Source organism: Populus trichocarpa, chromosome 5 (genome assembly GCF_000002775.5).
Source record: "Populus trichocarpa isolate Nisqually-1 chromosome 5, P.trichocarpa_v4.1, whole genome shotgun sequence".
Taxonomy (NCBI): Eukaryota; Viridiplantae; Streptophyta; class Magnoliopsida; order Malpighiales; family Salicaceae; genus Populus; species Populus trichocarpa.
In genome coordinates, this window is record NC_037289.2 from 13,846,698 (window position 1) to 13,873,492 (window position 26,795).

The 26,795-nt window shown below is 34.5% G+C and overlaps 3 long non-coding RNA genes across 7 annotated transcripts; all 3 read right to left on the reverse strand.

The window, feature by feature from the left end:
• Positions 1-16,548: 16,548 nt before the first annotated feature.
• LOC18099722 (uncharacterized) lies at positions 16,549-17,627 on the reverse strand. The gene is made up of 2 exons (XR_002981646.2): positions 17,491-17,627; positions 16,549-16,822 (listed from the first exon to the last, which is right to left on the reverse strand). It is a non-coding gene; the product is annotated as an uncharacterized LOC18099722 (long non-coding RNA).
• A 1,741-nt stretch (positions 17,628-19,368) lies between these two features.
• LOC112327502 (uncharacterized) lies at positions 19,369-24,224 on the reverse strand. Of its 5 annotated transcripts, none has more exons than XR_002981795.2 (5): positions 24,007-24,224; positions 23,480-23,815; positions 22,644-22,752; positions 21,248-21,303; positions 19,374-19,388 (listed from the first exon to the last, which is right to left on the reverse strand). It is a non-coding gene; the product is annotated as an uncharacterized LOC112327502 (long non-coding RNA). The 5 variants fall into 5 exon arrangements; XR_002981794.2 differs by lacking the exon at positions 19,374-19,388 and adding an exon at positions 20,178-20,443 and having other exon boundaries at positions 23,480-23,699; XR_002981793.2 differs by lacking the exon at positions 19,374-19,388 and adding an exon at positions 20,178-20,443.
• LOC127905299 (uncharacterized) lies at positions 21,330-22,637 on the reverse strand. The gene is made up of 2 exons (XR_008059189.1): positions 22,400-22,637; positions 21,330-22,235 (listed from the first exon to the last, which is right to left on the reverse strand). It is a non-coding gene; the product is annotated as an uncharacterized LOC127905299 (long non-coding RNA).
• Positions 24,225-26,795: the final 2,571 nt, after the last annotated feature.

Here is a 26,795-nt window from a genome sequence, read left to right on the forward strand (position 1 = left end):
AAATATCATGAAGTAAGAATTAAATGCTTATATTTAAGCAATAGGTTTAATTTAAATCAAAACCAAAATTTCTTTTTTAAAAAAGTTAAAGTTAACAAAGAACAACAAATAAAAAGACTCGACATAACCCTGGTCATTTTCAAAATTAGTAAAAAATCCTATAGAAAGCAAATAAAAAAATTAATGAACCCTAACCTTCAATTAAATCAAATGTAGAATGATGAAATTGTAAAAAATTGATCTTAAAAAAAGAAAAAATAATAAATGAAACCGAACAAATCTCTTAAACCAGGGTTAATCTCTCAAATTTGCAACCCATTAAATCATAGACCCGAGCTCTATCAAGAAGTTTCATTCAATGTTGAATGATGCAATCAGAAAAAAATATAAATTTTAAAAAAAATCAAAGTAAAAAAATATTAATAAAAAATGAAGGAGGCAAAATCATTAAAAAAATTCAATTTTTAAAATGATCTTAAGTAAAATAAATAGTAATAAAAAAGACCAAATCTGCATATTAAAAAATTAAAAAATGATGAAATTCAAAGAATCTTAATTCTATAAAATAATTTAAATAAAAAAATATCAATTAAAAGAACATGGACCAAATTTGAAGGAAGGGTTGTAATGAAGTTTGGGAAGTCAGCCATTGGAACTTAGGAGGAGAGAGAAAAGAAAACCAATGTCAGACTGGAGGGAATTACACCATTGGTGTTATTTAGAGAGGTAGGCCTTACCATGACGAATCGAAAAAACACCAAAAAAGGTCATTTATGGTCATCATAAGTCGTTGCACATGTTGCTTAAACATTGCAAAGCAGCTTACTCGTTGGCGCATTCAATGCACGATGATATTTCACATTAAGTTCCATGAGAGTGTCAACCGAAGTAGTGTTGGTGAGGCCGGCTAACTGAACTAGTTCCTGACTATACTTGTGCTGATGTAGGAAGAGACCGTGAGGCTGATGATGCACTTCTAAGCCCAAGAAATAGGTGAGCTGGCCAAGGTCTTTCATGTGGAATGTAGAATGCAACAAAGTCTGAATCGCAGAGATTGCCTCCAAGTCAGAGCCAGTGATGACAATATCGTCCACATAAACAAGGAGGACAACGATACCCATGGATGTTTTTTATAGAAAGAGAGAGGAGTCATATTGACTTTGAGTGAAGGAGAAACCCAGCAACGTGGATTGAAACTTGTCAAACCATACTCTCGATGCTTGCTTCAAACCATACAAAGAACGTTTCAGTTTGCAAACATCATTAGATGGGGAAATGGACATACCATAAAGAAGTTTCAGGTAAACATCTTCCTTGAGATCACTATGAAGGAAGGCGTTCTTGACATCCATTTGATGTAAGGGCCAGGATTGAGATGCAGTAAGGGCGAGTATAGTTCGGACAGTGGTCATTTTGGCGACTGGTGCGAAGGGCTCATCATAGTCGAGACCATATTCCTATTTGTTTCCAAGTGCCACTAACCAAGCCTTGTGGACCCATCAGAATGATGCTTGATAGAAAACACAAATTTACTACCAAGGAGATTCACAGATGAGGGACATGGAACAACATCTCAGGTTTGGTTTTCTTCAAGTGCGAGAAGTTCAGTTTTGATAGTTTTTCACTAACACTTATGCTTCATTACCTGTTTATAAGATAAAGGAAGAAAAGTAGAAGACAAGGTGGTTGTGAAGGAAGAGGGAGGAGAGTAATGATACCTATCGGGGGGTCTACGAACCCGAGTACTTTGTCGATGAGAGGGAGTTGCAGTTGCTGGAACAGGAGCAGCAGTCGGGGAAGGAACTTGAGGGGGCTTGGGAGGGTCTGGAGGCTAGTGGGAAGTAGCAGATGAGCGTTTTTGATATACTAGGAGAGGCTTAGAAGGGACTGGAGCTGCAAAAGAGTTAGTAAACATAGGCAAAACAGAAAATGAAGAAGGAACATGATCCTGATGCATGGAAAAGAAATATTGGTTTTTTAGAAAGATCACATTTCTAGAAATTCGAATGCGACACAGATTTGGGTCATAGCAAAGAAAAACCTTTTTGGTGTACTGAATATCCTAGGAAAGCACATTGAATTGACTGAGCCGTGAGTTTTGTGTGTTCATGTGCAGGAAGATGAACATAATAGACACAACCAAAGGCACGGAGGTTGGAATAAGGTGGAGGATGACCAAACAACCTGATGAAAAGAGTGTCGTGGTTCAATGTGGGGGAAGATAATATATTGATGAGGTGGACAACAGTGGAGAGAGCTTCACACCAAAAACGAGAAGGTGTAGACGACTCTAACAAGAAAGTACGAACAACATAAAAAAGATGATGATTCTTTCTTTCAGCCATCTTATTTTGTTGAGGTGTTGAAGGGCAAAACCGTTGAGAAATGATGTCATGATGCTGTAAGAAGTCCTGAAACAAATGAGACATATACTCACCCTTGTCGCACGCGTGTTTGCGTCGCTGGCGAAAACATCCACCCTTAAAATTTTATATAATGTGGCAAATGTGGGGAAACAAGGAATTCTTGTCTTTTGGTGGAAAAATGGAGTGGGAGTCGCCACCTAGTATTTTGGTCACTAGGAACCTTAACTGGTCTCAGAGATCGAGTACGGAGACTGGTTGCGTAAAGGGAAGGTATTAACACCCCAAATACGCCCTACCTAAGGTACGCTGCATTGTTTAATTGTCTGATAAAATATAAGGTCTTGTCGTGTTTTCTAGTTATTGGTCCGTCTATGATTTAAGAAAAGTCCTCATCAGTAAGGAGATCCTTATCTTATCGGGTAATTCTAACGTCAACAAAAGAATTTAATATCCGGAATACGTCTTACGTATAAGATCATAACCCTAGATATTAAAAGAAAACAAAATATTTTTTTTTGAATTTTTGAAATGTTGGCCTAGTTCTCGCGACTTTAATAAACTGGTTATTAAAGCCAAAATGCATGCCAAAATCATATTTTTGAAATTTTCTTTGTTGTATTCAAATACAATATTTTCTTTGTTGTATTCAAATACAATATGATTTTTATTTTTATTTTTGAGAGACTTGGCCGTATGCATGAAAATAAAACATTTTTTTTAGCGCCGCTTGGTTTCTTTTGATTCAGCCATTGAATTTCTTGCAGCTTGTAATCAAATCCTTGCCAAAATTATAATTGTGTCCCTTAATTTTAGCGCCTTTTCTGGTTTGGTCCTTGGTTTCGGATTGTTTCAATTAAGTCCCTAATTGGCCAATCAAACTTCAATAATTATGCAATTAAACCCCTGATTTAGCAAATTAATTCTTCAAAATTATAATTGGACCCTAGAACTTTAATTTCATCCAATAAAAAACTAAATTGACTTAAAAATCAATTTTTCTTACAATCCAACCCTCCATAAATTCAATTAAACCTTAGATAAAATTTAATTGAGTCTATAAACATCTAATTTTGGACTTTTCTACCTCAACTTGAATTTTCTTTGCCAACAAGGCTCTCATTAGTCAAAAATATAACATCGAATTTCAATTCTTGTATTTCTAAACCTCCTCAACCAATTCTAACCTTTCTTCGACATTCCAGCATTCTTTTCTTGCTTCTATTATTTTTTGATTTCTTCTGAATATATTTCTTCTTCTTTTTTTGTATTTTCTCATCTTCAAGATAATATGATCTATTTCCTTGTCTCCCCAGTGGAGTCGCCATTCTGTCACACGTGTGCGGCGTCGCGGCGAAAACATCCACCCTCAAAATCTTATCTTATAATGTGGCAAATGGGGGAGACAAGGAATTCTTGTCTTTTTATTAGTGGAAAAATGGAATGGGAGTCGCCACCTAGTATTTTGGTCACTGGAAACCCTAACTGGTTTTAGAGATCGGGTACGGGGACTGGTTGCGTAAAGGGAAGGTATTAGCACCCCAAATACGCCCTACCTAAGGTAAGCTGCATTGTTTTATTGTCTGATAAAATCTAAGGTCTTGTCGTGTTTTCTAGTTGTTGGTCCGTCTATGGTTTAAGAAAAATCCTCCTCGGTAAGGAGATCCTTATCTTATCGGGTAATTCTGACGTCAACCAAAGAATTTAATATCTGGAATACGTCTTACTTATAAGGTCATAACCCCAGATATTAAAAGAAAACAAAATAATTTTTTTGGAATTTTTGAAATATTGGCCTAGTTCTCGTGACTTTAATAAACTGGTTATTAAAGCCAAAATGCATACTAATACATATTTTTGAAATTTTCTTTGTTATATGAAAATACAATATGATTTTTTTTCTTTTATTTTTGAGAGACTTGACCGTATGCATGAAAACAAAACACTTTTTATTTTTTTAATTTTTTTTTAATGTCTTGACGAAAACCGGGTATTTTAATACCGGATTTGTATCTTTACAGTATAAAAATGCAAACCAATATTGATCAAAATGAAGTAAAAAATTTGTGGAAAATCACATATTTTTTGAAAAAAAAATTTCGGGCTGGGCCCAGCTCGGCCCATGTGGCTGGGCTGGACCCAGTAGGTTTTCTACCCACAAGCGTGCGTGAACAATTCACGCACGCCTGCTACAGTCGCGATGTAATTAATCTTCCAGTGCACAGTGTTTGTGCATTTTCTGCAAAGTTGGAGAAGTTTACGTGGAAGCAAGACGAAGGCAACAACAACTTTGGACCTCTATCTTCACCTTTTCATTTGTTTTTCTTCTGGTTCCTCTGGTTCTTCATGTTTTTTTCTGTTTCTGTTTTCCGTTCTTCTTGTGGTTCCTTTCCTTTCATCTTTGTCTTCTCCTTCCTCCCGGTATTCTTTGTTTTTTTTTCGTTCCCCTCCCCTTTTCTGTTTCTCTCCTCCCTATCCTCTGCTTCCTTACGCTCTCCCTCTGTCTATCTCTCTTTTTGTTCTTTTCAAAAGATTTCCCACCCTCTGTTTCTTTCTCCCTATGCTGCCCAGTTCTCCTTCCTTCTCGTTCTTTTTTCTATGTTTTCTCCCTGCTCCCTTCTTCTCCCCCTCCTGCTTGGTCCCTCCTCTGGCTTTTATAGCCAGAGGATGCATGCGTTATGGCAGGCATATGGTAACGGCTGGTGTGCATTATGGTGGTGAGGAAATCAGCCGCGAGACATGCCCTTGATTGCAGCTCCACCGCTCCTGTTTTTTACCGCAGAAACCGTTGCTTGAAGACAGTGAGCAGTGTGCAGTAATTCTTAATGCAACGGCGCCGTTTCAATTTCAAAATGGTATTTCTGATTTGGTCCGTGGATGTTTTTACTATTTTGTAATCAAGCCCCCCGGAACAGTTGTAATTGGATCCTTTGATTTTAGCGCCTTTTTCGGTTTGGTCCTTGGTTTCGGATTGTTTCAATTAAGTCCGTAATTGGCCATCAAACTTCAATAACTATGCAATTAAGCCCCTGATTTGGCCAAATCAACTCTTTAAAATTATAATTGGACCTCAAAACTTTAATTTCATCCAATAAAAGCCTAAATTGACTTAAAAATATATTTTTCTTGCAATCACACCCTCCATAAATTCAATTAAACCTTAGATAAAATTTAATTGAGTCCATAAACATCTGATTTTAGACTTTTTTTTCTCAACTTGAATTTTCTTTGTCAACAGGGCTCTTATAATGTCAAATTTCAATTCTTGTATTTCTGAACTTCTTCAACCAATTCCTACCCATTTTATGGGAGTTCCAGCATCTTTTTCTCACTCCTATTTTTTTCTTTCCGAATATATTTTTTGATATGTATTTTTTTGTATTTTTTTTATTTTTTGTGGGGAACCCAAAAATGGGTAACAACAGATGCCCCATCTTTACAATGCTTACGAAGCAAAACATCATCAATGTCTTGCATAGTAAGCTTGTAAAGAAAAAGGAAAAGAAAAAGAAAATGATCATATTATCTTGGGTAACCTGCCCCTTTTGAAGAAAATTGATCTACTTTCATGGGCGACCTGCCCACACACACTCACTAGTCTATTTTCACGGGCGACCTGCCCACACATTCACATTGGTCTATTTTCATGGGCGACCTGCCCTCACACTCACATTGGTCTATTTTCAAGGGCGACCTGCCCACTCATGTTCATCCTGGTCTATTTTCATGGGCGACCTGCCCTCACACTCACATTGGTCTATTTTCACGGACGACCTGCCCACACATGTTCATCCTGGTCTATTTTCAGGGGCGACCTGCCCTCACACTCACATTGGTCTATTTTCATGGGCGACCTGCCCACTCATGTTCATCCTGGTCTATTTTCATGGGCGACCTGCCCTCACAGTCACATTAGTCTATTTTCACGGGCGACCTGCCCACACATGTTCATCTTGGCCTATTTTCAGGGGCGACCGGCCCACACACTCACACTGGTCTATTTTCATGGGCGACCTGCCCTCACACTCACATTGGTCTATTTTCATGGGTGACCTGCCCACTCATGTTCATCCTGGTCTATTTTCATGGGCAACCTGCCCTCACACTCACATTGGTCTATTTTCACGGGCGACCTGCCCATACATGTTCATCCTGGCCTATTTTCAGGGGCGACCGGCCCACACACTCACACGGTCTATTTTCATGAGCGACCTACCCATAAATGTTCATCCTGTTGGCAAGGTTTGAACTTGCTTCTTGCTTCTTTCTTCTTCTTCTTCTTTTTGAAAATTTCCTAATGGTAGGGTTCTTCTCATTTTTCTTTCCGTTCCAAGGTCACAACAGTGATTCTCTTTTATTATCAGCTCAATGATTCTTTTTTTTTTCTCTTTTTCTTTCAATCTTGCTGGACTCTTTTTTTCTTTTTTCTTTTTGAGGATTTTCCTGTAACGAATAAAAATATGTGTGCAATGCTTTGATGTTAGATGACATGCATGCATCCTTACCTGATTTGAAATATAGGTCCCCCCTCTTTGATGTTCCATCGTCATAGGGTGCCTTTGTTTGCCAACCAAAGCCTTCTTTGCTCTTCCCATGTACTGGCCCGTTCATGTGCTAGTCATCCACTCCACTGTAAATGTAGCGCCTAAACTAGGCTGTCTTTGATGATTATTGGTTTCACTGTTTATCAAGCTTGACAATGCCCCCCCAAGTGTGGTGTTGCTTAATTCATCATGAAGGAGCTTAACAAATCCTTCCTCTCCTGGATTCTCTCGAGAATTGTTTTTTGATTAGCTGTGTGAATCCTACCAGCACTCATCAAGAGGTTTTCTAGTGTCGACCTCATCTTAGATTGTTAATCTGATTATCTTTCTTTGAACTCCATTGTCCTCAGTTCACCGATTCATCATTTAATCATTTTTTTATTGCCCCCTAGCTGATCTGAATACTACTTGTTTTTCCTTTTCAGGGTCCACTGTATTGCCCCCGGCTGCTCAACTTTTTTCAAAAAGTGTCGAGAAGTATTGATGTCACTTCTGTCAAGGATTTTGCAAACTCGATCGATGCTCTTCTTGCTTGACAATCTTTCTTGTTTGGGAATCAACTCTCATATTTCAAAGATCATGTCTATTTAAAGTCAAATTATTGAAATGAAATTAGAGAGATGCCATTTTTTGAAATTCACTTCTTTGGTCAAAGGCCAACACACGTCATTCAATACATGTAGTTCTTTGATTATCTTGTATTTTGAAAACAGAAATTGACCCGTCGAAAGATTAAAATGGCTTTTTCCATGGTTCTTTGTGTTAATTTTAATCTATGATATTGGGTATATCTTTTGATAGTCTATGATGAGGTGACCTTTTTGTGAATTTTAAAAACAAAATGCTAAAGTCAGAACTCAGGCTTTATCAAGAAAGGTTGTTTCTTTTTTTTAGCACTTATTTTATTAGCATGCATAATAACAAGTAACTTAATCCATGAAGCCACGACTCTTATGGAAAAACTCTTCAAGCTTTGAGAGCGCCATTTATCGGTTCAAATTGCTTACTTGATTAAAAAGGGCTTTTAAAAACGTGTAATGTAGGCTATGGTTTCTGGCTATGAAAGAAAGGAATTTTACAGGCTCAAAAGGTGTTTGAGGGCTTCAAAAACCTAGGATCAACATCAATTATTCATCATTTCTCTTTCTCTTGTTGTCTTTGTAGAGAAAACGACATATGTCATAATGCAAATCCAACTTTTTCTTTGATAAATAACCAATCTCAATCATCTGATAACATCAGGAGTTTTATCATGGATGCCAAAAGTCATGTTTGTAGCCCAGAATATTTTTTTTTGGTATCGACTTTCAACATTTGTTGTGAAACTTCTTGTCTTTCCTAAACTTAATAGACATTCTCCTTCCTTTATCTTTGACCTGCCTTTAAGTGTAGGCAATTTTCTTCTTCTTCCTTTTTTTTTTAATGGCTTTCACATAGCCTTTCTCACAGTTTTTTTTGTTTTTTTAAACACGCTCCCAGTCTAGGTCTTCTTTCTTTTAGCTCTCTCTCAAATGTTGGACTTTTGTTCTAAGCCTTCCCTTTCACTTTTGTCTTCTCTTATTTGCCCCCAGGGTGTGATCCTCGTCAGGGTTTCTTTTGAAAAGAATATTCTATCAGGCTCAAAATGGGATTGCAAATGATATATTTCCAGTATTGTGAAAGGATAAAACAAAGATGGCCTTTTCTCATTTCAAGCAAGGACGGTGTGAACCGATAAATTTTGACCTTGTCCAATGTAATGATTTGGACTTGCAAGAACCTTGATTCGCGAGTCCATAACTACTGAATCCATTACATATCATTATGCATACTGCTAAAACTTAGCTACATGGTGGGTGATTCAGTTTCATGTGTGAGCTCAAAATTTGTTTGGTCACCCTATATCATTTTAACAAGCATCGAGTCATTTCTGAAATCAAAATACTTTTAATCTTTCTAGGTTGATTAGCCTTAATTGCATGTTGAAGTTTGATCAAAATATTTTGTCGAAAATTAAATGCTAAACATCTCCTGACTTCAGAACAACAAAGACACAAATAAAAGACATGTTTCGTTAAAGAATGAGATGTGATCCCAAAACAAAATGCAAAATGGCAAAATTCCATAACAATATAATTGAAAATTCATCGCTATTCTTGGACTAGCTTTTCTAACAAGCATTTTCGATCACTTGTCATTCTGAAGATGTTCGGGGACAATATAGCCAATGACATCACCTTTCACAAACTCAACTTGCCTCTTGCTCATCCACCTCCAGAGTCATCTCTCATCATTGTTCTGGAATTCATGGCAGAACTTTCAATCTTTCCCCTCTTCATAGCTTGTTCAATTCTTTCAGCAATCCTCACAACTTCATGAAAATGTTGAGCTGAGCTTCCTACTAAATGCTCATAATAAGGGGATTGAAAGGTGTTGGCAAACAACATCACCATTTCTGTATCTATCAGTGGAGGTTGAACATATGTTGCCTTATCTCGCCATCTTTGCGCGTATGCCCTCACAGACTCTTGGTTTTCTTTCTCCATAGCCATTAGGATGGTTCTGTCATGAGCAATTTCCAGATTAAATTTATACTGCTTCAAGAAGGCGTGTACCAGGTCTTTCCATGTCTTGATCTTAATATTGTCTAGTCTCATGTACCAGCTCAGAGCAGATCCGGTGAGACTATCTTGGAAAAAGTATATCAGCATCCTATCATCATAAATCACCTCGGCCATTTTATTACAGTAAGATCGAAGGTGAGTGTTTGGACATTTCAATCCAGTGCATTTGACGAACTCTGATATCCTAAAGTTCTTTGGTACTATGATGTTTGGTACCAAACACACTTCAGCTGCTCGCATGGGATCAAACCAATCATTACCCTCAGCTGCTCTTAATCTTTCTTCCAAAGCAGACAACTTGTTGTAGTTCACAAAATCAGTGGATCTATTGCTAGGGGGTCCATCTGCTGTTAAATCCACGGTGATGAGAGCTTGACTTGACGGGATAGGGGCGATAGGCATAAAATGTTGTTTTGCTGTTGAATATGCCCCCAAGTTTTGAGATGTACCTGGGACGTGGATTGATGGTGTTTTCACAGGAGGTTGTGCAAAAATCCCTTTTCCATTTTTGGAGCTCAACACTTGTTCAAGCAGATCTGTAAGTGTAGCTACTTCATCTTTGATGCTCTCAATTTCATTTTGATAATGGGCCTCCAATTGAGCTCTTTCTTCATTTTCCATCTTTCAGGTGTAGCAAATCTTGGGTGGGGGACCTATATTTCAACCTGGCGGTATGTATGATAAATGTATGAGTATGTTTCTTATATGATGAGCTCGCCCTTCCAGAGTTGACACATGGTCGTAACCCTAAGAATTTTGATTTTTGCGCCACAACGAAAATTCTCTAAGTAACGGCCATTGTGTCAACCACAAGTCTTGAGTTCAAGATGCTTTAGGAAGGATTTACTTTGATGCAAAACAAAAACTAAAACACACAACCTAAGAACAAGTTATATTCATTAAGTGAGACAAAAGGTTGGTTGACTATCTAGTCTCAAAAGGGTCTCATATCTGCCCAGTGACGATCTTCGTAAAGACAGTGTGGGGGCGTTGCAAGGAACAGTTAAGGCACATATGCCCACCATTACCAAGCAGGCACTCAGATATGAGTTGGGTGTTTCACGCATCTGAATCCTGACCAATAGTCATAGGGCAGATCGTTAATTCCCCACCTAACTTAGAAGCTTGTGTGTGCTTTCCAAAAATTAAAGTATGTGATGCATGAGGCAGTTCTATACAATGCATAAACATATATGTACATAAATTAAAGCATGTAAAATAAATAAATAAATAAAATAAGCTTAGTAACAGAAAACACGCAAACCAAACGAAACACAATTATCAGACAAAAACAAAGCTTAGTCCACAAGGTCCCTAGTGGAGTCGTCATTTTGTCGCACGTGTGTCTGCGTCGCTGGCGAAAACATCCACCCTTAAAATTTTATATAATGTGGCAAATGTGGGGAAATAAGGAATTCTTGTCTTTTAGTAGAAAAATAGAGTGGGAGTTGCCACCTAGTATTTTGGTCACTAGGAACCCTAACTGGTCTCAGAGATCGAGTACGGAGACTGGTTGCGTAAAGGGAAGGTATTAACACCCCAAACATGCCCTACCTAAGGTAGGCTGCATTGTTTAATTGTCTGATAAAATATAAGGTCTTGTCGTGTTTTCTAGTTATTGGTCCGTCTATGATTTAAGAAAAGTCCTCCTCGGTAAGGAGATCCTTATCTTATCGGGTAATTCTAACGTCAACAAAAAAATTTAATATCCGGAATACGTCTTACGTATAAGATCATAACCCTAGATATTAAAAGAAAACAAAATATTTTTTTTTTGAATTTTTGAAATGTTGGCCTAGTTCTCGCGACTTTAATAAACTGGTTATTAAAGCCAAAATGCACGCCAAAAACATATTTTTGAAATTTTCTTTGTTGTATTCAAATACAATATTTTCTTTGTTGTATTCAAATACAATATGATTTTTATTTTTATTTTTGAGAGATTTGGCCGTATGCATGAAAATAAAACATTTTTTTTTAATTTTTTTTAATGTCTTGACAAAAACTGGGTATTTTAATACTGGATTTGTATCTTTACAATATAAAAATACAAATCGGTATTGATCAAAATGCAGTAAAAAAAATTGCGGAAAATCACATTTTTTTTTAAATTTTTTTTTGAAGAATTTAATTTTTTTGGGCTGGGCCCAGCCCGGCCCATGTGGCGGGGCTGGACCCAGCAAGCCTGGCCGGCCAGTGACCCAGCCGACTGATAGTTCATGCATGCATGAATTTGTTTCACGCATGCATGAACAGTGCGAAGGTAATTAAATTACCTTCGCACAATGTATATGCCCATTTGTAGATTTAAGAGAATATGAAGACGAACGCACCTGATTTCTAGAAGAATTGAAGATGATGACAATTCTGGTCTTGCGTTCTTTTTATTATTCTGGACTTTCTCTCTGGGTTTCTTCCTTTGCTTCTGTTTCTTTGGTTTTATTCCCCTGCCTCTGGTTCCAAAGGTCAAGGGACAGCAACGATGGAGGCTGGTTGCTGTTGGTTTTTTTCTTGCTTCTTGTTCGGCTGTTCCTCTGTTATCGTCTCCCTGTGCTGCCCAGTTCTCCTTCCTCTCTCCCTCTGTTTCTTTTTATTCCCCCTGTTCTCTTTCTCTCCCTCTCTGTCTCGTCTTTCTCCTTTCCGTCTTCTTCTGCGTTCGGTTTTTCTTCTGGCTTTTATAGCTGGAGGATGAGAATGTTTTTGGTAAGCCGGCGTGCATCACGATGGTGAGGGTTGTCAGCCGTGATACGCTCCCTTCTTGATTTGGAAACGGCTCCATTATCGCTGCCAACGTCTCCTTCCTTAATTATCAAAGAACACCAGTTGTTGCAGACGATGACATGGTGAAACGGCGCCGCTTGGTTTCTTTTGATTCAGCCATTGAATTTCTTGCAGCTTTGTAATCAAATCCTTGCCAAAATTATAATTGTGCCCCTTAATTTTAGCGCCTTTTCTGGTTTGGTCCTTGGTTTCGGATTGTTTCAATTAAGTCCCTAATTGGCCAATCAAACTTCAATAATTATGCAATTAAACCCCTGATTTGAGCAAATTAATTCTTCAAAATTATAATTGGACCCTAGAACTTTAATTTCATCCAATAAAAAACTAAATTGACTTAAAAATCAATTTTTCTTACAATCCAACCCTCCATAAATTCAATTAAACCTTAGATAAAATTTAATTGAGTCTATAAACATCTGATTTTGGACTTTTCTTCCTCAACTTGAATTTTCTTTGTCAACAAGGCTCTCATTAGTAAAAAATATAACATCGAATTTCAATTCTTGTATTTCTAAACCTCCTCAACCAATTCTAACCTTTCTTCGACATTCCAGCATTCTTTTCTTGTTTCTATTATTTTTTGATTTCTTCTGAATATATTTCTTTTCTTTTTTTGTATTTTGTCATTTTTTGTGTGGGAACCCAAAAATGGGTAACAACAACCCTCATTGTCATAATGAAGGATTTTGATTTGGGCTGAAATTGGGTCTGGATATGTACATGAAAAATCTTAAAAACAGGAAATACTTCATCTTTAGAATGAAGGAAATAAATCCATGTGAAACGGCTATAGTCATCAATAAAAGTGACAAAGTATTTGTAATTAGCACGAGAAGTGATTGGTGCCATACCCCATACATCACTATATATCAAATCAAAAGGTTGGACTACGTGTAGTGTGTATTCATAGGAAAGGGCAGAGTTTTACTTTTGCCAAGCCTGTAAGAATTGCAATCAAACTGAACAACACTAAGAGATGGTGAATCTTTATTTCCAAGAAAATCATATTTCAATAAATCATGAAGAACATTAGAGTTTGGATGTCCGAGACGTTTATGCCACACTCGGTAATCAACATGAGCAGAATTACAAGTGACAAAGGGCAAAGAAAAAAGAGACAAAGGAAATTGAAGAGGGAAAAGACATCCCACTTTAGGCCCCTTCGCGATCATCCTCTCTGACTATTGATCCTGCACAACACAACCAGATTTGGAAAATTCCAATTTACAATCATTTTCAACCAACTGACCGACAGACACAAGATTGGTGGTAAGACCAGGTGATACAAAAACATCAGTGAGAGAGGAAGAAACATCACCAGTGGTCGTGATAGGTAAATGACTGCCATCAGCAGTATGAATTTTAAGATTTCCAAAATATTCGTTGACATTGGTAAGAGAAGTAACATTGTTTGTCATATGATTGGAAGCCGTGAAATCAAAATACCAAGGAGATGATGTAGAAAGATTTTTACCTGAGAGTCCCAAAGCTGAAAATGCAGAAATGATCATTTGTTGAATCATGGCAGGAGTCACGGATTGGACAGGAGTAGGAGCACTTTGTGTCAGAGGTGAAGAGCCAACTGAGACAGTATATGTTGTCTCTATTTTCTTGGGAGGTCGAGTAGGGCATTCTTTGATGATATGGCCATCTTTTTTGCAGTAGTTGCAGAATTTTCGGGGACATTTTGCAGCATAATAGCCAAATCCCTTACAATAAAAGCACTGAATAGTGCTCATATCCCTGCCTCTTGGCTTACCTTGTGTTGCATAGGCACAAGAATAGATGTAGATCATCGTTGTTCTTCGCGAAGGAGGTCACTGAGGCATGTATCCAAGGAGGAACAAATTCTCGGTTCATCAAGTTGGATCTGGTGCCTTTAAATTTAGGTCTCAGTTTCATTAGAAACTGATCCCGTTGAGTAGTTTCATGAACAAATTAAACAGAGCTAAGACCTTCGGATGGTAAGCCATCATAAACTATATTAGTGTATTCAGTCCAAAGATTAATGAATCTAGAATAAAAATCAGAGATAGAAAGACTATCCTGTTGAAGAGTGCCCAATTCATGTTCAAGCTGAAACTAACGAGCAGTGTTTTGTTGGCTGTAGATTTTCTTCAGGTAAGTCCACATCTGAGCTGCAATCTGAGAGGATCAAAGATTCAAGATGATGTTAGGTTCGACAGATCCTAAGATCCAAGCCATAACTTGAGCGTCCTTGACTTCCCACTTGGTGTGCTGGTCTATGTCTTTGATTTTGTCAAGAGCTGGGTTACTTCCATCAACACACCCCATAACTCCTTACCTTTGACAAAAATCCTAAAATGAAACGCCCAAGCAGAGTAGTTCTTGCCATTAAAATGAATCATAGAAACATCAGACTTATCTGAAGACATGAGGTCAAGAGAACTTTGATCAAGAATAACCGAGACTAAGAAACTTGATAACAAATAATAATTTAGAGTTGTAGCTCTGATACCATGACAGTTTAAGTCTTTTGAATAAAATTATGTGTCTTTTCATTGAGAATTGCCCATTATATAGGCAAAATTTACAAGCTAAGAAAGGAAAGAATACAACAGGAAATTATACAGGCTGATACAGGAAATAATACAAGCTAGTCTTCAGCCCTTAAAAACAGCTAACCTACAGCTAGTATTGACACGATCAAAAGATTGATGTCTTATCCCAAGTGCAGGAGTGTCAAAGTAATAAATAACCCGGCAAGACTGGGGTCGAACCACAGGAAGGTGAACTATATAAATTATAAATAATATATATAATTTAACAAAGAGTTAAAGAGATCTTTGAGATATGATAATGATAAAAAGATTAATGTGAGGATTAAACAATGATAAAAACAATTGTCAAGGTTAGAGGATCCACAAATGGTATTTCAAATAAGTATAATATAAACTCTTTTTATTATTCAACTGGAAACCACACATAAAGGAGGTTCCAATCAGATTACAATTTATTAACATTATTATATTAATTATCTTATTTGAGTAATGCCAATACTTGTAAATGTTGTCAGGTATTCATGGTGATAACTTTTGTTAACAACAAATCAAGTTCCTTTCATAGCACAGGTGTCAGTTATACCATACAGTTGGGCTATGAAAGTGCCAAGTATTTGTTATACCAAGGGTTGTTCAACACAAATCTAGATTAACCATTTAACAAGTAAGGTGAGTGAGTAAGATAATAAATACAAAACATGTTAGTATCAAACATTAAAGTCCATGTTGAGTTTATACTATATTTATTCTTACACCATTAGTGTAACCTTTTCACCTTGACATAATAAACTTAGCTGAACATTATGAATAAGAGAAACATAGATAAACAAGATAAGAACATAATTATATAAGTATAGTAAAGGAAATGAAAAGCATAAACAAGAGATTAAAGAAAATATAACATGGAATAAAACTTGAACATTACAAAATATAAAGAAAGAGAGTGATCTTGATCTGAACACCAAGATGCCTAAATGCATGGTAAATGCCTCCTTTTATAGGTCGAAATTCGAAACTATTGATTTGATGACTAATTGTTTAGTGGGTGGCCACCTCTTGACTTGGTAACAATCCTTATCTTCTTGTCTGTAGAAAACATCATTGCTAACATCAGAATTTGAATAGATAGTCTTCATGAAAGTTCTGAGAAATTGTCTCAGCTTTGTAACAAAACAAGAATGAGGTCATTTGTACTTCTAGAACTCAAGATATGGGCTAAACACTGAATAGTGTCTGAGCTGCAGGACAGATTCTGACTTCTCTATTGTTGCTACAATTTGAACTTGAAAACGGTCCTTTTGAATCTTGGACTCCTCATGAAAGTTTTAGGCCTATGTCTTATCTTTCCATCCATATAAACCAGACCTAAATCCAAGTTCTACAACTCCGGTTATGATCCAATAACCAAATGGTATTCCAATTTGAATTCAACCAATATTTCTTTTCTAAGCTTAGCCCAGGTCTTCTCAATTTCAGTAGTTAAACTCATCAATCAATCCTTTGTTTATGTGATAGGCCTGCATTTAAAATGAATATTTACCATAAATTAAAGGTATCTTATATTATCAGACTTGTTATTATAAAACATGATCTAGTTAAGGAGTTATTGATACTTCAAGTGCAAAATGATGATATAAAACATTGATAAAAATGCACTTTTAAGTACTAATCAAGTATATCCCAATAAAAAAAAGAATAAATAGGCAAAGAATTCTTGCCATTAAATGTGTAGGTATTTCTTTTGATGGTCTGTTCATATTCTTTTCATCGAAATTAAACTCGTTTTCCAAATCATTAATGTCATATTCTTTTTTATCCCGTGGACTCTCACACATTCTCACACATCCTTTGAGACGCTTGAATCTAGTCTTGTACATTGAGGGCAAACTTGATTTCCTTCTCTACGCTCATACTCGTAACAGGTTCTACAAATAGGGAAGTGCCCACTCATTGCAGGCCACAAAAAGCTCTCCATCCACTCTTTCTAACGATCTCGGCTTCAACAAAAACTAACAAGAAAAATGTGAAATGGAGATAAGATCAGTTGAAGGAGAAGAAAAAAAAGTAGGGAAAAAGAAATAGATGCTTAATTCAAAAGAAAAGGGAGGCAAACTTTTTTTTATAATAATGAAATCTATGTTTTTTTTCATCAAGAAATGAAAATGCAAGGAAATGAAGAATTATCCACATGCATCACTCTAAGAAAATAAGATTCCACCAATACAGGCTTCAAATCAAACCAAAAATCACCAAAACCAACCCCCAAGTTCACAGAGACTAACTTCCAACAACAAAAAGCAACCCATCCCTTTTCAAAGTAAATTTAACCAAAAATCATCAAATAGATCACAATTAAAAAAAAGATCCAGTTTGAGAACTATCTTAGTGGCTAAAATAACAGAAGCAAGCCAATTGAAAAGGTAAAGCAATAATTGACGAGCAAGGACAATAATCACTTGAATCGATAAGTTAGGGCACGACTGAGTCAATTAATTAATAAGCAAGGATAATCGATGGACAACTGCTTCTTGTTCTTCTTAGCAAACCACGAAGAAGCTATTTGCATGAAGCTGATAGCTTCTCCCAGCCGAAAGAATTTCATCTTCATATTGTTATCTCAAAATAATTCAATCCAATAAAAACAACTAATGATCTTGAGGGCATCCTTTGAACTTACCAGCATGTCGCCAGTGAAAACAACTAGTTGTTTCTAGGTGTGTTTCATACTGCTATGTTTGGTGGTCTAGGAGAAGATCAACTTCGGATTTTGGTGAAGAGATGGTTAGTGGTTGGTTGTGGAATGGCGGAAAGAAAGAGATTAAGAGAGGCTACGAATCCACTACAATATTTATATTTCAAATGAAAACGTAAACGTAAACTTAATGCTAAAATTACAATTTTACTAATTTTAGTACCAAATTTATGTTTTCAATATCATTTTATATACTAATTAAGTCATGATTTTAATAATTTTATCACCACCAAGATTTCAATTTTTATCCATAAATATCAACACATATACTTTTAAGAAAATAATCTAATATTAAATTCAAATCTTAGTGGTTATAAGATTGTTAAAATCTTACGCGTGCATGTATGTGTGAAATTTTACTAGTTAAATCATAATTTTAATAATTTTATCACTACTAAAATTTAAATTTTTATTTATAAATATCAACACAAATACTTTTAAGAAAAGTATCTAATAATGTGAAGGGTGGTATTCTTCATATTTTGTTAATCACATCTTATATTAATTTATTACAAATGTTTTTAAATGACTACATTACATTTTATCTTTATTATAACTATGAAGTGTTTTTTCAACCAAATCTTATTTTATTGAAATATTGCTTTTTAATTATTAAAATTCAAATTCAAATAAAAAACAATATATATTTAGAAGTATGAGAATTTCATTTGATTTTTCATTTAATCTTTTTAAATACTTAATTAAATTGGAGAATAATATTTGGAAACACTTAAAAATATCTAGAACAAGAAAAAAAATGTAACGTGATTTTTGGAATAAATTAAATTAATAAAATACATGAAAAAATCCAAATTCTAGAAAAATCAAAATATATTTTGAATTTTAATAGATATAAAATCATAGTTATTAGATTCAATCCAGGGTTTAACTCGGTTTAATACTCGAGTTAACTTGGAACAATTATTTATTCAAAACAACATAATTTTAGTTTTTTTTATTCTTTGGAGTTGGCTCGTTTAGGTCTCAATCAGGTTCGATTAAGTCAACCAGATTATAGACCAACTCCTCTGGTCATATAATTTGGTTAGGTTAATGTCCGAAATAGTTAATAATCCAAATTAAGTTTTGGGTTAACCCGCTAGGATAGCCTGGATTTTAATAACTATGACATGTATAGTATGAGAAAAATATTTAGATAAATTTTGTTTTCAATGATAATAAAAGTTTGTTTTGCGAGGAAAATGGGTTAAAATAAAAATCATCTTTTATTTTGTTACATGTTTATTATATCAAATAGCTTTATGTTGTATTGTTTCACTTTTTCGGTATCAAATAAATAATAAAAAATTCTAAAATTCAGAACTTACAAGACATGTAGCTTCGAATTTAATACTCCGTTTGTTTTTGTGTTTCAAAAGTGTTTTTGAAAAAAATTAAAAATTTTATATTTTTTTTCTTTACTTAAATTAATATTTTTAATATTTTTTAATCATTTTAATGTACTGATGTTAAAAATAATTTTTAAAAAATAAAAAAAATATATTTTTATGATTCTTGTACTGCAATAACTTTGTTTTTATAAACCAGTATCACCACCCTCCCTACCTATGTCATATCCATAAACAAATAATTACATGTTATAGTCTCCGAGTGAATATGATGTGGCTTTCTTCTTTAAGATTGGAAGTATTTGATCGTTAATCGGAGAAGCCCCGCACGAAGAGTGGAGTCATCTTCTTCATGTGACAGCAGTTGTCCATCTGATAAAAGCCATCGAAGTGTTCCACACGCCACACACGTGTTTTTGCCCAAGTCTGTTTTTCCTTCAAGGCTATGGTCTGTGGATAAGTGCGGGTTGCCACCTGTTGTCCAAATTTGTACCATAAAATTTCAGGATGACTCATGTTCACAAAACAACAAAAAATTAACTATTGCTTTTTCCTCCTTTAAGTTTACCCAACTTTTTTTAAAAAAATCTTTTATGTCTTCATAGTATCATGGTTCTTCTAATCAATCAATCCAAATTAAGATTCTCAAAAAATAAATTATAATAATACCTGATGAAAAGTTTTTGCAATAGTTATGCTATGCATGATGGTTTGTAGCTTTACATCCACGTCATAGATATCATAGATATATAATGAATATTATAAAATTTAAAATACTTCTCTCCAATTATATTTATATTAACTATAAATCTAAAATCCAAAGAGAATTTAAATTTATTATGCAAAATGCAATGTGGTAGAGCACTATGAACAAACTGTTCATAATGCTTTTTTGTTCATTTATTTTAATTTGACTTTCATTATACCAAATTATAGGTCAATTTGTTGGGGAACATTGAGATTGAAAGAAAGGGACCAAAGTAAAAAACACGAAGGAAATAAATGACTTTAATAAATTTTGGGCTAAATGTAACACCCTGTAATTTAGTAAATTCATAAAAGAACTTTGAGCCTTAACTTTTAAAAAAATGGGTATTTTTTTTTTCATCCACCGAACTTATCCGAGAGTTGCCGAAATTTCCACTGAAATTTCGGTAGAGTTTCCTTTATACCTGGAGGTCCCAAGTTATCGACAATCATCCTGTATAGTTATACTCATTTCTCAATCATATCATAATCATGTAGAACCTTAACAACACATCATTCATGGTACATGCCTCACATTTCGCATGCTCATTTCTTTCCCATTAACACACATAATTCATAACAATTGGAAGTAAACAAACTAAGATTACAAATACAGAATAATACATTTTTATGTCCGACACTTAATGTAAAAGGAGTACTATTACATATTAAGTTATTTAGTTCCTTAAAGACAAAATACATTAATGTTCATCTTCTTATTCAATCATACAAAAGGAGACTAGAGGACCTAAAACGCTACTCCTGGCGTGAATCTAAAGGACCTGCAATTTCATAATGTATATAATAAATATAGCATAAAAGGAAAATCACACAATACATGCACAAGTAATTAAACATATATTCAACGATATGCAATCATATTTCCTTGAAATTCTCATTTATCCTTCCATTATTACGTCTCTATTCATCCTTCCTAGAATCATTCAACATTTTCATTTTGTGTCTTGTTTCACCTCACGAGCGCATTTAATCCATTATAATATCTACCATGTGATTTCTCTCCCTCTTACTCTATCTCTTTATATCAATTTCAATCCCAACATCTATTATACCCATTATGGCTTTTCCATATAAGTTGTCAAACTCGTCATGATTTCGGTCCAATTTTAGTTTATAAATATATTCAACTTACAAATTTCTTGTGCCCATTTCGACACATTCCAATGTTTCTTTAGATTTTCAGTAAAATCTCTCATTATCATGGAACCTGCCATCATTTTCACAATATTCACATCCGATCCATCTTCAAATAATATGAATACCATACATACATCATTCTATTTAATTCATCAACCTAATCTCATTTGACCACTATAATTAAGGCCAAATTTCATTATCTATCACTATTATTGGCATTTTATTACACTAGTATAATTATCACCAAATTCTTATCATGCCAGCAACAACACGAAACCTTACTACAACATATTTACATTATTAGTCATAATTTCTTTGACATCCTCCATGTGCGCAGGACATGATTCTCAAATTATATCAATTACAATTCATTAATTAATTCAAAATACATCATATAGCATTGCATTCCTTAAGTGTATAACACCTACCATGGTTAATGAACTTCTATTCTCACGTCCCAAACGATACGATATTTGCCTCCATCCTTCACAAGAATTAGATCTTCATCAGTTTCTCTCTTTTTTTTTTTCTTCAATAATCCATAACATAAACATAAATTACCATTTTTGTTTAACAATTAGGTATCGTCCAACATTCCATTTATAATCTAACAAGTCAGTCATCCTGACAATATTAACACCACACAAGTAAGTTTAACTCAAGTTGTATATTCCGATCATTAGAAAACAAAACTAATGCCACTAGCCCATCACCGGGTAACTAGTTCCTCCGCCCATCTTATTCCATAATTTCCAATCAATATCCGCCTCTTCAAGGCCGAATGAATAATCCTATCAAGATGTCAATCCCCATTTCATTAATATTTTTAATTATTCCCTATCGGAAATATCATTATAATACCTCTCCCCTAAAACTTGGAAGGGAATGCTAACACTAATAAATTTTCATTAGTGTTATTCGTCTCCCATATCAGGATCGGCTAATCAAGTTCATTGTAAACATCAAAATTAATACCACTGATTGATGTTGTCGACTATTTCTAACATGAAATAGCCAATCAGATTTTTCTTTCCATAATATCTAGGAATATTTCCGGAAATATTGATGTCAAGATTCTTGACACCATTAGCTTTCACTTCAGGAATAGCTAGTCAGGTTTCATGTGATTGCCGATATCGACAACACCGGTCGATATCATTAACTATTCTCACCCAAATAGTTAATCAAATTCAGTATCCCTCATTTTCAGGGATGATTATGCAGATGGATGATTATGCCGATGTTAGTAAACCTTACTAACATCATTAGCCTCCGCATTCGGGACCGGCTAATCAAGTTTCGTGTGATTGCCGATATTGACAGCACCGGTCAATATCATTAACTATTCTCACCCGAATAGTTAATCAAGTTTAGTATCCCTCGTTTTCAGGGATGATTATGCCGATGTTAGTAAACCTTACTAACATCATTAGCCTCCGCATTCGGGACCGGCTAATCAAGTTTCGTGTGATTGCCGATATTGACAGCACCGGTCAATATCATTAACTATTCTCACCTGAATAGTTAATCAAGTTCAGTATCCCTCGTTTTCAGGGATGATTATGCCGATGTTAGCAAACCTTACTAACATCATTAGCCTCCGCATTCGGGACCGGCTAATCAAGTTCGAGGAATGATCATCAACGAAGTCTATTAGTGTAATCCATATTCTTAACCCAGTCAAGTACTCAAATCCATTTTTAATTTCTCGTTTATTTCACTTTATCCTCTCTCTTTGTGGTTTCACCCATAGACGCAAAGACCAAGAATTTAATAAGTTAGTAAATTAACGCTACGTAAAAAGTGTAGGTATAGAACACCTACCAGCTGCAGAAGCTCAACTCGCTCTTCCTTGTTGTTGTTGTGCCCCTCTTGCAGTCCCTCCTTAAGCTCCTACTATACGAGCTCCTGAGAAGTCGAGTGAATGCTTCTCCTACATTTTTAATATAACATCCTGAATCATTATTGAATCTTCCCGATTTATTCATAATATTCATAAATTCACAAAATCGAATACTTCCGTAAACAATTTCCATGAATGTATTTTATTTTCTTACTTGTCATTTAAATTCATTTACATTATAATTTATTTACACTAACATTAAACGCCCATTTAATTCAATTTTTCATCGATGATCTTCAATGTCCAAAGGGCATGACTTTTCGTCACCGATTTTCTTTTGTCCCAAGACATTTAATCTATCACCAAACAATGTAATTTAACTTAAATTTCATCAATGACTACACATGCCAAATTTTTCCAAAAGCACACTCAAAATGATTCCTTATATCATAATTCAACTTACAACATGATTTCTCATTCTAACACAACCAAAGTATTAGTCAATCACTATTCTTTATAGAATTTAACTATATCATCACTTATCAACACATCAAACATGACTCAAAAATAACACAAACACAACCATCATCATTAAACCCATTGCCATTATCCTTAGTCCCAAAATATACTTTTTATGCTAAACCTCATATTCTCATTCAATATTTCTCAAACCAAACTTAAAACATCATTCTGTAAATTTAGAATTCAATAAATCCAAACGGTGGAATTATACATCATCATCCTTAGAATAACATATCCAAAATTAACATACATCCAACGGTTAAACCTCCCGATATCAGAACAATACTGGACTGACCTGAAATTTGGAGACCTGCTGTTCGGGAAGTATAATTTCTGGTAGGAGTGTTCTTTTCCGATCCAAACCGTTCAGAATTTATATAACATCTGGATGAATAACATATCCAAAATCCAGGCCAATCCAACGGTGAAACGATGATATAACGGCCGACGAACAAAGCTGTCTTGAAGGGTGATTTTCCAGAAATGTTCCTCCGGTGACAGCCCTCAAACGCAATCTGATATTTTCAATCCCTCCGGTCAGAATGTAGGTGACATTGAGTATAATAACATATCCAAAATTCAATCTAATCCAACGGTGCAAAGTCAAAATATGGCTGCCGAAGTTCCTGCCCTGTTGCAATCCCAAAACCCATAGTTTCAAATCAATTTATTCCTTCTATTTTTCAGCAAATCAAGCCATTATCATGCAATTACTCCCCCAAAATATTTACATGAACCCTAGAATTTTAAACTTGGAGGTTTTCTTCTCCTCATGCAAGAACAAGAGAGAAAAACGAAATTACTAAAGGGTATGTTGCTTACCTTTGCTACTTTAATTTATTTCAATGAATTCTTGCAAAAATTTACAAAAATCATGTCCTCCTCTTCCAATTTCCAGCTTCTTCTCTTTGTTTCTCTCAAGCTCTATAACTCTCTAAGTTGTCATTTAATTTGTTTTCTTGGATATAATCCTCCTAAGCACACTCCCTTTTGATTTAGCTTGAAGAAATGAAGAGAAAATGGGACAAAACAAATGGTCTCCCTCCTGTTTTTCCATTTGCAGAGGACGTGCTCTGTTTTTAAAGAGAAGAGAGGAGAGTATTTGTTTTGATAAAATTACAAAAATACCCTTATTAATGCGCCTTGTGTCATCTTCTTCAATTTACCCGATTTTCAGTGCTCTCGTAAATCCTTCCCAAACTCCGATTGACACGAAATTTGAACCTAATATAAAATAATATGTTTGGAGATTCCTTATAAAATTTCAGCCCGATCCAACGGTCGGATTGAGATATATCATCGATACCGTAAAACTAGACAATCAATGTCTTTTACGCTAAATTCTGAATTTCATGCATTAATTTATTTACTTAGATCCTCGTGACATTTCCCCTTAATTTATACTCAATAAATTCAATATTACCACATTTATCATTAATTTGTCAAAATACGTGTTTTGACCGGGGTTTGCATATCTTATGGTTTTTTTTTTCTTATTCTTTTATCCATTAAAACTCGTCACTGGTTTCGCTAACGTTACAAGTTTTAAACTAAAAATCATGACTCTCTTTTCGACTTCAACAATATCTTTAAATTTATTTATGGAGATCATTCTCTCTCTCACATGACACATTTATTGTCATTCCTACTATTTATTCATTTCTTTCATACCGAATATCCATTACTCATCGAAATGTCATTACTTCGATCCTATGTGTTGTTTTTATTATTATTATTATTATTATTATTTATTTTTATTTACGGGGGTTTACACTAAATATTTATTATAGTCCCATACATTTCAAATTATAAATATTAGTTCCTTCAGTTTCCAAAATTTAAGGGCAAAAGTAATTTTGGTCTCAAACTTTATTTTCTTTTTTTTGGGCTACTGGTTTGAGAGATGAGAGAAAAAATCACTGAAATCCGACATTAAAGAGAGAAAAAAAATTGACACCAATTCCAGCCACAAAAACAATCAAGTTTAGTGTCAAATTGTTTAATTTGATAAGGGAAGTTCGCATTAGATGTTTTTTTACCTTAAAACTTAGAAAAACATATCTGAGCTCAGTAAGATTTTTTGTTCCAGGTTGATTTCAGGTTTTGGGATGGTTTTTTGAGGCCATGAATGGGTATATCAGGTTTTCTATTATGTTTTCTAGGTGTTTTGGGTCAAATATAAGTTGAAAATTTGGTTTTTGGGTCGAAAAAACATATGCCCCGTTTATCTAGCCACTATGGTGGCAAAAAAACTAGGTAATATCAAACGACGTGTTGTCTATTCCATAAAAATAATAATAAAAAAAAAAACATTTATGGCCTAAGCACGTGAGCCTACTCTTGCAAGCCCACATGTGGGCCCTTACTAGATGAGTCAGACGCGTTGGCCTAGCTTACCAAGCCTAGCAGTGACTGACTTTTTTTTTTAATTAATGCCTTTTTTATATTTATATTTCCAAATTTATGTTAAAATCTATATGTAAATTAATATTCATTCTCTCTTTTATTTTGTTTATCTAGACTCTTTTGGGTAATATTTTTAATATGTGTAACCTTAAATAATATTTTTTTTACTTTTATTTTATTTAATCAATTTCAAGTGTTTCTATTTTTATTATCATTTAATTAAATAAAAAAATTAATTTTTATGAACAAAGTCATTAACACACAACCATCTCAAACATATGAGTTGTGAGACCGAATATCTTGATCTATATCTAACTCTTATTTTTTTTTAACTTTCATATTCATTTATTGTTAATGACTTTTTATTTATTTATTAAAAAATATAGTTCTCAATTTATTATATTATATTATATATATATATATATGTAAGTTTTTTCATTTTTGTTTTTTTTATAAAAAAAAAGCGTTGAAAAAACCTGCATATTCATATTTTATGAAAAATAAATTTGACTCGCTATGAAGTGTGGGTCAAATAGCTAGTAAATCTAAAACGCTTGGAGAATTAACTGTGCAAAATGCACTATAGATCCCTTAACATGGCATTATGGACAGACTGTTTATAGTGCCTTTTGTTTCCTTGTTTTTTTAACTTGGCCCCTATTGGACCAAATTATAAGCCAATTTGTTGTGGAATTGTAGAATTGAAAGATGGGGGACCAAACTAAAAAAACATAGAAGGAATAGGTGGCTTTCAAAAATTTGGGTGAAATTCTTATTTTAGTCCTCATACTTTCCAAATTATAAATATTAGGTCCCTTCAATTTCCAAAATTTAAAGGCAAAATCAATTTTAGCCTCAAACTTCATTTTCCTTATTTTTTAGCCCCTGATTTGAAAGAGATGAGAGAAAGTCACCAAAATCCAGTGTCAGAGACAGAATATTTATGTTTGCATCAATTTTGGTCACAAACACGATCGATATTGGTGTCAAATTATTTCGTTTGATGAAGAGAGTTCACATTCAATGTTTTTTTTATCTTGAAAATGCCTAAAAATATATATTTGAGCTCGATAAGATTTTTGGTTCCAGGTTGATTTTAATTTTGGGATGGTTCTTTTGTGTTTCTTTAGGCTATGAATGAGTTTATTAAAATGTGGTCGAAAACTAGATAATGCTAGACGACGTGTTTTTTGACTTATTTTTTT